This window comes from Artemia franciscana, chromosome 7 (assembly GCF_032884065.1).
Source record: "Artemia franciscana chromosome 7, ASM3288406v1, whole genome shotgun sequence".
In the NCBI taxonomy this organism is placed as follows: domain Eukaryota; kingdom Metazoa; phylum Arthropoda; class Branchiopoda; order Anostraca; family Artemiidae; genus Artemia; species Artemia franciscana.
Genome location: NC_088869.1, coordinates 21,415,220 through 21,428,571, shown reverse-complemented (window position 1 = coordinate 21,428,571; position 13,352 = coordinate 21,415,220). Strand labels below are relative to the sequence as shown.

Here is a 13,352-nt window from a genome sequence, read left to right as displayed (position 1 = left end):
TACTGGGAATATAAATGACGACCGGGACACGGGGACACAACTACAAGGGAGATGCTGGGGACACAGGGAGATATATAAATGACGACGCGGGCACAGGGGGATATAAATGACAACAGGGACACAGGGAATGTTCGATTGGAATGCAATCACCATCAACAAAGCTCAAGGGCAATCGTTAGAAAAATGCAGTATAGATCTGAATAGGGATTGTTTTCCCATAGACAATTATTATGTTGCATGTTCAAGAGTTGGTAAACCTGACAATCTATTTATATGGACAGACAATGGGACAGCAAAGAATCTATATATATATATAAATATATATATATATATATATATATATATATATATATATATATATATATATATATAAAAATAAGTTGTCTGTGTGTGTGTGTCGAGTGACGTCATGTTTGTGTGTCGACTGACGTCATGTTTGTTGATTGACGAAATTACACACCGGGACATCGGGAGACAAATGACGCCTGGGGACACCGGGACATAGAGAATACAAATGACGACCGGGACACTCAAAGAGAAAGCGACCGGGACACAAGCAATGTTCGATTAGCAATCACCATCAACAAAGCACCGTGACACAAATGACGACCGGGACACAGGGAATATAAATGACGACCAGGACACTCAAAGAGAAATTACAGACCGGGACACCGGAACACAAATGACGACCGGGGCAAAAACGACGACCGGGACACCGGGACACAGAGAATATAAATGACGACCGCGACACTCAAAGAGAAATTACAGACTGGGACACCGGGACACAAATGACGACCGGGACACAGGGAAACAACAACAGCGGGGACGCCGGGGGCACAGGGGATATATAAATGACGACAGGGACACAGGGAATGTTCGATTAGCAATCACCATCAACAAAGCTCAAGGGCAATCATTAGAATAATGAGGTATAGATCTGAATATAGATTTTTTTTTCCTATGGACAATTATATGTTGCATGTTCAAGAGTCGGTAAACCTGACAATCTATTTATATTCACAGACAATGGGACAGCCAAGAATGTTGTACATTCGCAAGTTTTACGTAGTTAAAAATATACATATATCTATCTATATTCACATGTGGGACACAGGGACACAACTACAATGGCGCGTAACTAATATGGCGCGTAACGACTTGCGCGCGCGGGGGAGCTTGGGGGGCGCGAAGTACCCCCACCAACTAGGTGTTGGGGTGGCCCCAACAGCTAATATATATATATATATATATATATATATATATATATATATATATATATATATATATATATATATATATATATATATATATATATATATATATATATATATATATATATATATATATATATATATATATATATATATATATATAAATATATATATATACTGGGGTGGTGCTTCCCATATATACTATGGTGGGGTGCTTCACGCCCCCCCAAGCCCCCCCTCACGCGTAAGTCGTTACGCGCCATATTAGTTACGTGCCATTGTAGTTGTGTCCCTGTGTCCCACCTGTGAATATAGATAGATTTATATATGTGTTTCAAACTACGTAAAAATTGCGAATATACAACATTCTTGGCTTTCCCATTGTCTGTGCATATACAAAGCCGTATGTACTAATAATGACGTCATATGCAAACGCTCTTTTTACAAACAAACAAACATGCATACACACAACTCGTTTTTATATAGATAGATAGATAGATAGATACAATACAAATTAACTGCGTAAAACTTGCGAATATACAACATTCTTCGCTGTCCAATTGTCGCTGCATATAAATAGATTGTCAGGTTTACCGACCCTCGAACATGCAACGTACAATTGTCCATGGGAAAAACAATCAGTATTAAGATCTATACCACATTTTTCTAATGATTGACCTTGAGCTTTGTTAATGGTGATTGCAAATGCTAATCGAATTGGGAATTGCAGTCTTTTAAAATGAAAAGGCAGATCCGTTGGAATCATGGGAATGCGAGGAATAAGAACAACCTCACCCTCAAAAGGCCCTGTCAAGATTGTGGCCTCTATTAGGTTTTCCATTGTTTTTTTTACGGCAAGTCGCGTGCCATTGCAAAGCTTTGGTGGGTTGATATTTCTTAAAAGTATTATTGGTACGCCTATTTTTAGTTGTAGCACGTGTGGTGGAAACCCTGAAAGATCTATGGAATTTAAAATTTCAGATGGATAATTAACCGCTTCATTTGGTTCCAAAACTGTGTCGACTGACTTGTAAAGGACTGCCTGGTCTCGAATCTTGGTCAAAACAATATTGTTGATTTCGTGGACGTCTATATTTTTGGGTGCGAGAATCGCTCTTTCACTTAGCCATTTATTATTTTTATAATTTTTTAGAATATTCGGAAATACTTTTTCAATCAATTCATTTTTGGACGTCACTAAATTACAGAAATCAGCAGGTAGTTGTATACGTCCTGAAATTGAGTCTACTGGGAGCTTTCCGTTTCCAATTGCGGCAATTGATCTGAAAATTTTTGACCAGAGTCGTCGTTTTGCAATCGGACACGCATATTTGTAGTTAATTCTAATATTTTTACGTGTGCCCATAAATTAGAATTTTTCAGGCAAGCATTCATTTCGTCTGCAGGAGTTGATCTAGGTATTATAGGTAATGTTTGCCTGAAATCTCCCGCAAGCAATATTAATGTGCTGCCAAAGGATTTCGACTTCCCTCTCAAATCTTTAAAGCATTGATCCAGAGCCTCGAGCGATTTTTTGTGTGCCATTGTGCACTCATCCCAAATAATAAGTTTGCATTGCTGCAATACTTTACCCATCCCAGATGATTTGGAAATATTGCACGTGGGAGTTTCTGTAGAATGCAAATTCAGAGGCAATTTCAAAGCGGAATGAGCAGTTCTTCCACCAGGCAGCAATGTTGCGGCTATTCCGGACGACGCAATTGCCAACGCTATATCATTTTTTGATCGAATTGATGCCAGAATCAGTTTTATCACAAACGTTTTACCAGTACCTCCTGGCGCATCCAAAAAGGAAATTTCTCCAACGCTGTTATCGACACAATGCATTATCGTATCATAAATGTTTTTTTGTTCCGACGTTAACTTGGAAATGTTATTTTGTACATACGACAATAGATCACTCGTACTGTAACTTTGTTCACAATCCAATTCTACAAATGTCGAAACAGCAGCGATACGGTTAGGTGAAGGCATTCCCAAATCCTGAAGAGGTTTGTTTCCCATACGTACGCACAAATCTTCTATAATAACTAAAGTGTAGTTATAAATTTCTGATGTAAAATCAAAAGTCATATCTGACGTCTCTAACTTTTTTCGATGGAGTATATCTTCGGACATTTTTGACTTATATTTTTCCCATAACTCTGTAGGAGCTGAAGGAGAGCAAGTTGTTAAAATGATGCCAAACAATGCACGCATTTGACTTGGGGTTGACGTTTCGCACGCGTCATTGATGCAGTTATCCCAGTGTTGGTCATTCTCCAACAAATTCAGAGCTTGGCATGCACTACGGTAAGTGTCATGTATATTACCGTTTACAGTTCTCAAATACTCAAAGGATGTCGGACCGGGTACATTCACCAAAAGCAGACGTAGAAAGAAGCATTCATGTTGGTTGGGGTGAACGGTGTAGAGTCTTCCTATCGTGGTATCTTTGAAGATGGTAGGTTGGCCGTCGACTGACTTACCCTGTTTTCGACGTTCAAATACTTTATTTTTAGTATTCCACGTGTAATACGAAGGCACTTCAGTATACAGCAGTTTTTTTGCCAAAGAATCATTTTTGCAAAGCGAAAAAAAGCTGTTAATGTTGTATCCGGTGGATTCAGGGCTCTTTGTTGCACGTTGGTTTCCGTAAAATAAACACGTTGACCATTCTGTAAATGTACCGCTAAGTGAACAACAGCTGGACTACGTTCATGTATCGGAAATGAAAGAATTCGCCAAACAGCTTCATTACTGCTTATGTATCTTCCAGCCTGATATTGTACGATTTCGTCGAAATCTTTGATTTCGGGCTGCAAGCCAAAAACTGCCATGTCACTGCCTTTGTTGACGTATTTACATATGTATTTGATTGCCTTTACGGAGTTACAGTATTCAACGTTTATGTGTGCATTAAATGTTTTTGATAATAATGGGGAATATGGAACAACCACTGGTTATCTACTTCGATGGTGGTACCGCTACGCTTCTTTATTATTGCTGTTTTACCGCCATCTTCAGTAGATCTTCTTCTATATTGTGGGAAACCATCATTGCCAGTAATTGTGTTTGATACTAAAAGTCGAGGATATTGCTTTGTGCACCTTCCTTTGGCCATGCATGGTGAATTTTCGTTCAGTGCACCGCAAGGTCCATGCATCATATTTTTTACAATAATATCATGTAACCCCTTATCGACATTTTTATCAAGTATTTTAGCGGAAATCACATCATCAATTTCGTTCGAAGTAATTTGTTTGTGTAGCCAGATTAGTATATGTGCGTGTGGCAAACCTCGTTTTTGCCATTCCACTGAGTACATCCAGCATCGCACTGACCCAAACACTTCAAATTTTACTATGTAGTTTATCAGTGATTTCAACTTTTGCCGGAAGACACGGGCCGTAATGTCATGCCTATGAACCGCCGATTGTCCTTGAAGTAAAAGCTGCAGTATCTCGTCCCAAGATTGATTACATGTAAATGTAATAAATAGATCTGGACGACCATAGAGACAAACATACGCAATAGCATCTTGAGCATATTCATACATATGACGGGGACTGCCAGCATATGACGAAGGTAAAATTGTTAATCTTCCAACGTTTGTGGTATTACCGTCATTTATAACTGCATCTCGCAAATGAATGTATTGTTCAGAGCGGAGCTTGGTCTGATTCAGGCGGATATATAGCAAACGTTCTGATTCACTTTTAGCATACATATCAACGACAAATTGGTGAAACAATTCACGGCATTTTAAAATATAATTTTCTTCATCCTGCCGAATCATTAGTCTATAGGAATAATAATGCATTGCACTGCATTTCTTATTCATTTCTTTGTTAGTGGCTGGATTCATTAATTTAATATTAAAGTGATAGCCGTCGGCTCCATCCCAAAAAATGATAGGATATTGTAGGGCATCGTAGCATCGATGAGTTTCAGCAATTCTTAACAACTGAGCGTTTCGCTTATGAAGAATAATATCTCGAGGTAAAAAACTGATCACTGACCATAACGATTGCCACTTCGTCGATAGTTGGAGCATCGTATCTACGCACATGTTGGCCAGGAGGCGTTTTGTCAGCGGAAATAACAATTTTATGCGTATCAGTAGGCATCAAATCGATGGCTGTTTTGAACAGACTCACTAAATTATTATTTTCGTGGAAAAGATGTTGCAATTGGGAAACGATTGTCCTTTTAACGTTGGGCGAAATTTCGCAACGTGCATTCCATTCAGAATTTCTATCACTGATGAAGTACAATTGTAAAAATTTATGATTCTCGCCTGATAATGGTAGAAGGGACCCTGCTCTATGATAAATTTGCCCTTTTACTTTGAAAGTAGACATAAATTGATCTGGATTTTCGATTTGGGCTCCAAACGACGTCATTTGGAAACATGAGTTGTATTTTCTGATTTTTGATAAAATACGCTTATTCTGACGTAGTTCCAGTAAGGAAAGTCTTCAATGGCTCTGGTGGTGCAGCCAATAGAGGAAGTTTAATTTTTCCTGAGGCGCAACACATTCTCATTGTTTCACCATTGAATTTCAAGGCCTTGCAATAGGGACAAATTTTAGACATTGTCCCGATTTGAACACATCTACTCAAGCTATAATCATCGACTGGGCTGTACCTGAATGTCAGGCGATAACTTTCAGTTTGCTCTGATTCCTCGGCACGCTTTCATTTCTTACTTTCTCTATCAGCAGCAAGCCTGATTTCTTGCTGTTCTTGTGATTCCTCGGCACGCTTTCTTTTCTTACTTTCTCTATCAGCAGCAAGCCTGATTTCTTGCTGTTCTTGTGATTCCTCGGCACGCCTTCTTTTTTCACTTTCTCTTTTAGCAGCAAGTCTGCTTTCGCGTTGCTCTGTTAGTTCCTCGGCACGCTTTCTGTTCTTTCTTTCTCTATCAGCCTCAAGCCTGTTTCCTTGCTGTTCTTTTCATTCCTCGGCACGCTTTCTTTTCTGACTTTCTCTATCAGCAGCAAGTTTTTTGGCATAGACTCTTTGAGCATCTTCATCGGCTTTTGCCATTGTAAGTTCATCAGTCATTTTAAACTTAAACATTAATAGATTTCTACGTGAACATATATGTCTTAAATATCTTTAATGACGTCACCGTCATAGCAAAAATGACGACAACTAACTTCATGATTAAATACCGTTAATGACGTCACCGTCATAGCAAAAATGACGACAACTAACTTCATGACGTCAGTCGACACAGAAACATGACGTCACCTGACAGACAGACACACAGACAGACAAATTATTTATATCTATCTATCTATCTATCTATATAAAAATAAGTTGTCTGTCTGTGGATGTGTGGATCAGGTGACGTCACCTGAAAAAACTGGATCAGGTGACGTCAAAACTGAAAAAACTAAAAAAGGCAAAAACTACAAAAAAAACTAAAAACTAATAAAAAAAATAAAAAAGCTAAAAAACTAAAAAAACTAAAAAAAGGCAAAAACTACAAAAAAAACTAAAAACTAATAAAAAAGCTAAAAAACTAAAAAAACTAAAAAAAGGCAAAAACTACAAAAAAAACTAAAAACTAATAAAAAAAATAAAAAAGCTAAAAAACTAAAAAAACTAAAAAAACTAAAAAAAAGGTAAAAAACGAAAAAAACTAAAAACTAAAAAACTAAAAAAAAAGGAAAAAAACTGAAAAATAAGCTAAAATAAAGGTAAAAACCAATAAAAAACTAAAAAAAAAACTGAAAAAACTAAAAAAAGGCAAAAACTACAAAAAAACTAAAACTAATAAAAAAAGTAAAAAAGCTAAAAAACTAAAAAAACTAAAAAAACTAAAAAAGGTAAAAAACTAAAAAAATAAAAAATAAAAAAAAACTAAAAAAAAGGAAAAAACTGAAAAATAAGCTAAAATAAAGGTAAAAACCAATAAAAAACTAAAAAGAAAAAAAGGAAAAAACTAAAAAAAATTTTCATCTAAAAAACTAAAAAAAACTAAAAAAGGTAAAAACTAAAAGAACTAAAAAAGAAAAAAATAAATGACGAAACTCAAAGAGAAAGCGACCAGGACAAAAGGAATGTTCGATTAGCAATCAACAAAGCACCGGGACACAGGGAGTATAAATGACGACCAGGACATAAGTAAAAAAAAAAACTATCTATATATATAAAAATAAGTTGTCTGTGGATCTGTGGATCGTGGATCAGGTGACGTCACCTGAAAAAACTGGATCAGGTGACGTCAAAACTGAAAAAACTAAAAAAAGGCAAAAACTACAAAAAAAACTAAAAACTAATAAAAAAAATAAAAAAGCTAAAAAACTAAAAAAAAACTAAAAAAAGGCAAAAACTACAAAAAAAACTAAAAACTAATAAAAAAGCTAAAAAACTAAAAAAACTAAAAAAAGGCAAAAACTACAAAAAAAACTAAAAACTAATAAAAAAGCTAAAAAACTAAAAAACTAAAAAAACTAAAAAAAAACTAAAAAAAGGTAAAAAACTAAAAAAAACTAAAAACTAAAAAAAACTAAAAAAAAGGAAAAAACTGAAAAATAAGCTAAAATAAAGGTAAAAACCAATAAAAAACTAAAAAAAAAACTGAAAAAACTAAAAAAAGGCAAAAACTACAAAAAAACTAAAAACTAATAAAAAAAGTAAAAAAGCTAAAAAACTAAAAAAACTAAAAAAAGGTAAAAAACTAAAAAAAATAAAAAATAAAAAAAAACTAAAAAAAAAGGAAAAAACTGAAAAATAAGCTAACATAAAGGTAAAAACCAATAAAAAACTAAAAAGAAAAAAAGGAAAAAACTAAAAAAAATTTTCATCTAAAAAACTAAAAAAAAACTAAAAAAGGTAAAAACTAAAAGAACTAAAAAAGAAAAAAATAAATGACGACACTCAAAGAGAAAGCGACCAGGACAAAAGGAATGTTTGATTAGCAATCAACAAAGCACCGGGACACAGGGAGTATAAATGACGACCAGGACATAAGTAAAAAAAAAAATTAACAAAACTAAAAAGAAGGTAAAAACTACAAAAAAACTAAAAAGAAAAAAAAACTAAAAACTAATAAAAAAACTAAAAAATCTAAAAATCTAAATAAACTAAAAAAGAAAAAAAAAGGAAAAAAATAAAGGAGAAAAACAAAACTAAAAAACGAATGTATATACAGACCGGTACACCGGGATACAAATGACGACCGGGACACAGGGAATATAAATGACGACCGGGACACAGGGACACAACTACAACGGGGACACCGGGGGAAACAGGGGGATATAAATGACGACCGGACAAAAAAAACTAAAAAGAAAAAAAAACTAAAAACTAATAAAAAAACTAAAAAATCTAAAAATCTAAATAAGCTAAAAAAGAAAAAAAAAGAAAAAAATAAAGGAGAAAAACAAAACTAAAAAACGAATGTATATACAGACCGGGACACCGGGATACAAATGACGACCGGGACACAGGGAATATAAATGACGACCGGGACACAGGGACACAACTACAACGGGGACACCGGGGGAAACAGGGGGATGTAAATGACGACCGGGACACCGGGACAGGGAATGGTCGATTAGCAATCACCATCAACAAAGCTCAAGGGCAATCATTAGAATCATGAGGTATAGATCTGAATACAGATTGTTTTCCCATGGACCATTATATGTTGCATGTTCAAGAGTCGGTAAACCTGACAATCTATTTATATGCAAAGACAATGGGACAGCAAAGAATGTTGTATATTCGCAAGTTTCACGTAGTTAAAACCATATATATATATATATATATATATATATATATATATATATATATATATATATATATATATATATATATATATATATATATATATATATATATATATATATATATATATATATATATATATATATATATATATATATATATATATATCTATATTCACAGGTGGGACATAGGGACACAACTACAATGGCGCGTAACTATTATGGCGCGTAACGACTTACGCGCGCGGGGGGCTTGGGGGGGGGGGGGGGGGCGCGAAGCGCCCCCACCAACTAGGTGTTGGGGTGGCGCGAAGCGCCACCCCAACAGCTAGTATATATATATGTATCTTCTATATCTATATAAAAATAAGTTGTTTGTCTGTCTGTCGACTGACGTCATGTTTGTGTGTCGACTGACGTCATGTTTGTCGACTGACGTCATTATAAGGATTGAGCTGTATGTCGTCATGAAGTTGTTTGTCGTCTGACGTCATGTTTGTCGACTAACGAAACTACAGACCGGGACACCGGGACACAAATGACGTGTTATGTCTGTTATAACGTAATAGAGGCAACAATCTTGACAGGGCCTTTTGAGGGTGAGGCTTTTCTTATTCCACGCATTCTCATGATTCCAATGGATCTTCCTTTTCAACCTAAAAGATTGCAATTCCCAATTTGATTAGCATATTTAGTTTTCAGTCCAGAACCACTAAAGCTATTATGTAAATATCAAAAATATTTATGTTGTCTGAGGAATAATTTTTAGTTTTTATTTCAAATTGAAAATTACCTGACAATTTTAGAATTATATCTATCTATATATATAAAAATAAGTTGTCTGTCTGTGGATCAGGTGACGTCATGTTTCTGTGTCGACTGGCGTCATGAAGTTAGTTGTCGTCATTTTTGCTATGACGGTGACGTCATTAAAGATATTTAAGACATATATGTTCACGTAGAAATCTATTAATGTTTAAGTTTAAAATGACTGATGAACTTACAATGGCAAAAGCCGATGAAGATGCTCAAAGAGTCTATGCAAAAAAAACTTGCTGCTGATAGAGAAAGTCAGAAAAGAAAGCGTGCCGAGGAATCAAAAGAACAGCAAGGAAACAGGCTTGAGGCTAAAGAACGCAAAACCGCGCAGTTAGATGAAGATCCACCTGGACAGCGAGAGTCAAAACATATCAAAACTGAAAATGATAGCGATAATGATTGGGTTTGGGATCTTGACTTGGATAAGGTCATCAATGCCTACCAGATTTTAGTTAAAAAAAACAAAGGTTCGGCGATATGTATTTCATAGTGAAGCTGAAAAATAAAGAAGAAAAAGAAAACTGAAAAAAGAAAAAATGTAAAAAACTAAAAAATACTAAAAAGAAAAATTACTCAAAGAGAAATTACAGACCGGGACACAAATGACGACCGGGACAGAGGGAATATAAATAACGACCGGGACACTCAAGGAGAAATTACAGACTGGGATACCGGGACACAAATGGCGACCGGGACACAGGCAATATAAATGACGACCAGGACAACAATGGCAACACCCGAGGAAGCTGCTCAAAACGAATGTATTCACGCCGAAGTAGCTGAGTTGGTAAAGCGTTATGTTCCATAACGTAGTAGTAAAAACTACAAAAAAAAAACTAAAAAGAAAATATATATATATATTTATATATATCATCTTTTCCACAAAAATTAATAATTTAGTGCTTCTGCTTAAAAACAGCAATCGAATTGATGCCTCCTGATACGCAACTATCAACAAAGTGGCAATCGTTGTGGTCGGTGATCAGTTCCTACCTTGAGATAATATTCTTTATAGGCGAAACAATCAGTTGACAAGAATTGCTTAACCTCATCGATGCTACGATGCCCTACAATATCCTGACGAATATAAATGACGCCCGGGACACTCAAATAGAAATCACAGACTGGGACACCGGGACACAAATGACGACGGGGACATAGGGAATATAAATGACGACCCGGACACAGGGACACAACTACAACGGGGACGCCGGGGGGCACAGGGGGATATATAAATGACGACGGCAACAAAGGAAATGGTCGATTAGCAATCACCATCAACAAAGCTCAAGGGCAATCAATAGAATCATGAGGTATATATCTGAATACGGATTGTTTTCCCATGGACCATTATGCGTTGCATGTTCAAGAGTCGGTAAACCTGACAATCTATTTATATGCACAGACGATGGGACAGCAAAGAATGTTGTATATTCGCAAGTTTTACGTAGTTAAAAACATATATATATATATATATATATATATATATATATATATATATATATATATATATATATATATATATATATATATATATATATATATATATATATATATATATATATATATATCCTGACGAATATAAATGACGCCCGGGACACTCAAATAGAAATCACAGACTGGTACACCGGGACACAAATGACGACGGGGACACAGGGAATATAAATGACGACCCGGACACAGGGACACAACTACAACGGGGACGCCGGGGGGCACAGGGGGATATATAAATGACGACGGCAACAAAGGAAATGGTCGATTAGCAATCACCATCAACAAAGCTGTTGGGGTGGCGCGAAGCGCCACCCCAACAGCTAGTATATACAACAGCTAGTATATACTATTATATATATATATCTATATATATAAAAATAAGTTGTCTGTCTGTGTGTCTGTCTGTCTGTCAGGTGACGTCATGTTTCTGTGTTGACTGACATCATGAAGTTAGTTGTCGTCATTTTTGCTTTGACGGTGATACAACATAAACAGCTTTTTTTTCGCTTTACAAAAATGATTCTTTTGCAAAAAAACTGCTGTATACTGAAGTGCCTTCGTATTACACGTGGAATACTAAAAATAAAGTATTTGAACGTCGAAAACAGGGTAAGTCAGTCGACGGCCAACCTACCATCTTCAAAGATACCACGATAGGAAGACTCTACACCGTTCACCCCAATCAACATGAATGCTTCTTTCTACGCCTGTTTTTGGTGAATGTACCCGGTCCGACATACTTTGAGTATTTGAGAACTGTAAACAGTACTATACATGACACTTACCGTAGTGCATGCCAAGCTCTGAATTTATTGGAGAATGACCAACACTGGGATAACTGCATCAATGACGCGTGCGAAACGTCAACCCCAAGTCAAATTCGTGCATTGTTTGGCATCATTTTAACAACTTGCTCTCCATCAGCTCCTACAGAGTTATGGGGAAAATATAAGTCAAAAATGTCCGAAGATATACTCCATCGAAAACAGTTAGAGACGTCAGATATGACTTTTGATTTTACATCAGAAATTTATAACTACACTTTAGTTATTATAGAAGATTTGTGCGTACGTATGGCAAACAAACCTCTTCAGGATTTGGGAATGCCTTCACCTAACCGTATCGCTGCTGTTTCGACATGTGTAGAATTGGATCGTGAACAAAGTTACAGTACGAGTGATCTATTGTCGTATGTACAAAATAACATTTCCAAGTTAACGTCGGAACAAAAAGACATTTATGATACGATAATGCATTGTGTCGATAACAACGTTGGAGAAATTTTCTTTTTGGATGCGCCAGGAGGTACTGGTAAAATATTTGTGATAAAACTGATTCTGGCATCAATTCGATCAAAAAATGATATAGCGTTGGCAATTGCGTCGTCCGGAATAGCCGCAACATTGCTGCCTGGTGGAAGAACTGCTCATTCCGCTTTGAAATTGCCTCTGAATTTGCATTCTACAGAAACTCCCACGTGCAATATTTCCAAATCATCTGGGATGGGTAAAGTATTGCAGCAATGCAAACTTATTATTTGGGATGAGTGCACAATGGCACACAAAAAATCGCTCGAGGCTCTGGATAAATGCTTGAAAGATTTGAGAGGGAAGTCGAAACCCTTTGGCAGCACATTAATATTGCTTGCGGGAGATTTCAGGCAAACATTACCTATAATACCTAGATCAACTCCTGCAGACGAAATGAATGCTTGTCTGAAAAATTCTAATTTATGGGCACACGTAAAAATATTAAAATTAACTACAAATATGCGAGTCCGATTGCAAAACGATGACTCTGGTCAAACATTTTCAGATAAATTGCTGACAATTGGAAACGGAAAGCTCCCAGTAGACTCAATTTCAGGACGTATACAACTACCTGCTGATTTCTGTAATTTAGTGACGTCCAAAAATGAATTGATTGAAAAAGTATTTCCGAATATTCTAAAAAATTATAGAATTCTAAAACCTAATAGAGGCCACAATCTTGACAGGGCCTTTTGAGGGTGAGGCTGTTCTTATTCCTCGCATTCCCATGATCCCAACGGATCTGCCTTTTCAATTTAAAAGATTGCAATTCC

At 36.0% G+C, this 13,352-nt stretch overlaps 1 long non-coding RNA gene across 1 annotated transcript in view; it reads left to right on the top strand.

The window, feature by feature from the left end:
* Positions 1–6,527: 6,527 nt before the first annotated feature.
* The window catches only part of LOC136028981 (uncharacterized), a 33,588-nt gene continuing 26,763 nt past the window's right edge, over positions 6,528–13,352 (top strand). The window contains exon 1 of the long non-coding RNA XR_010617931.1: positions 6,528–7,775. This is a non-coding gene — a long non-coding RNA (uncharacterized LOC136028981). The remainder of the gene's footprint in view (positions 7,776–13,352) is intronic.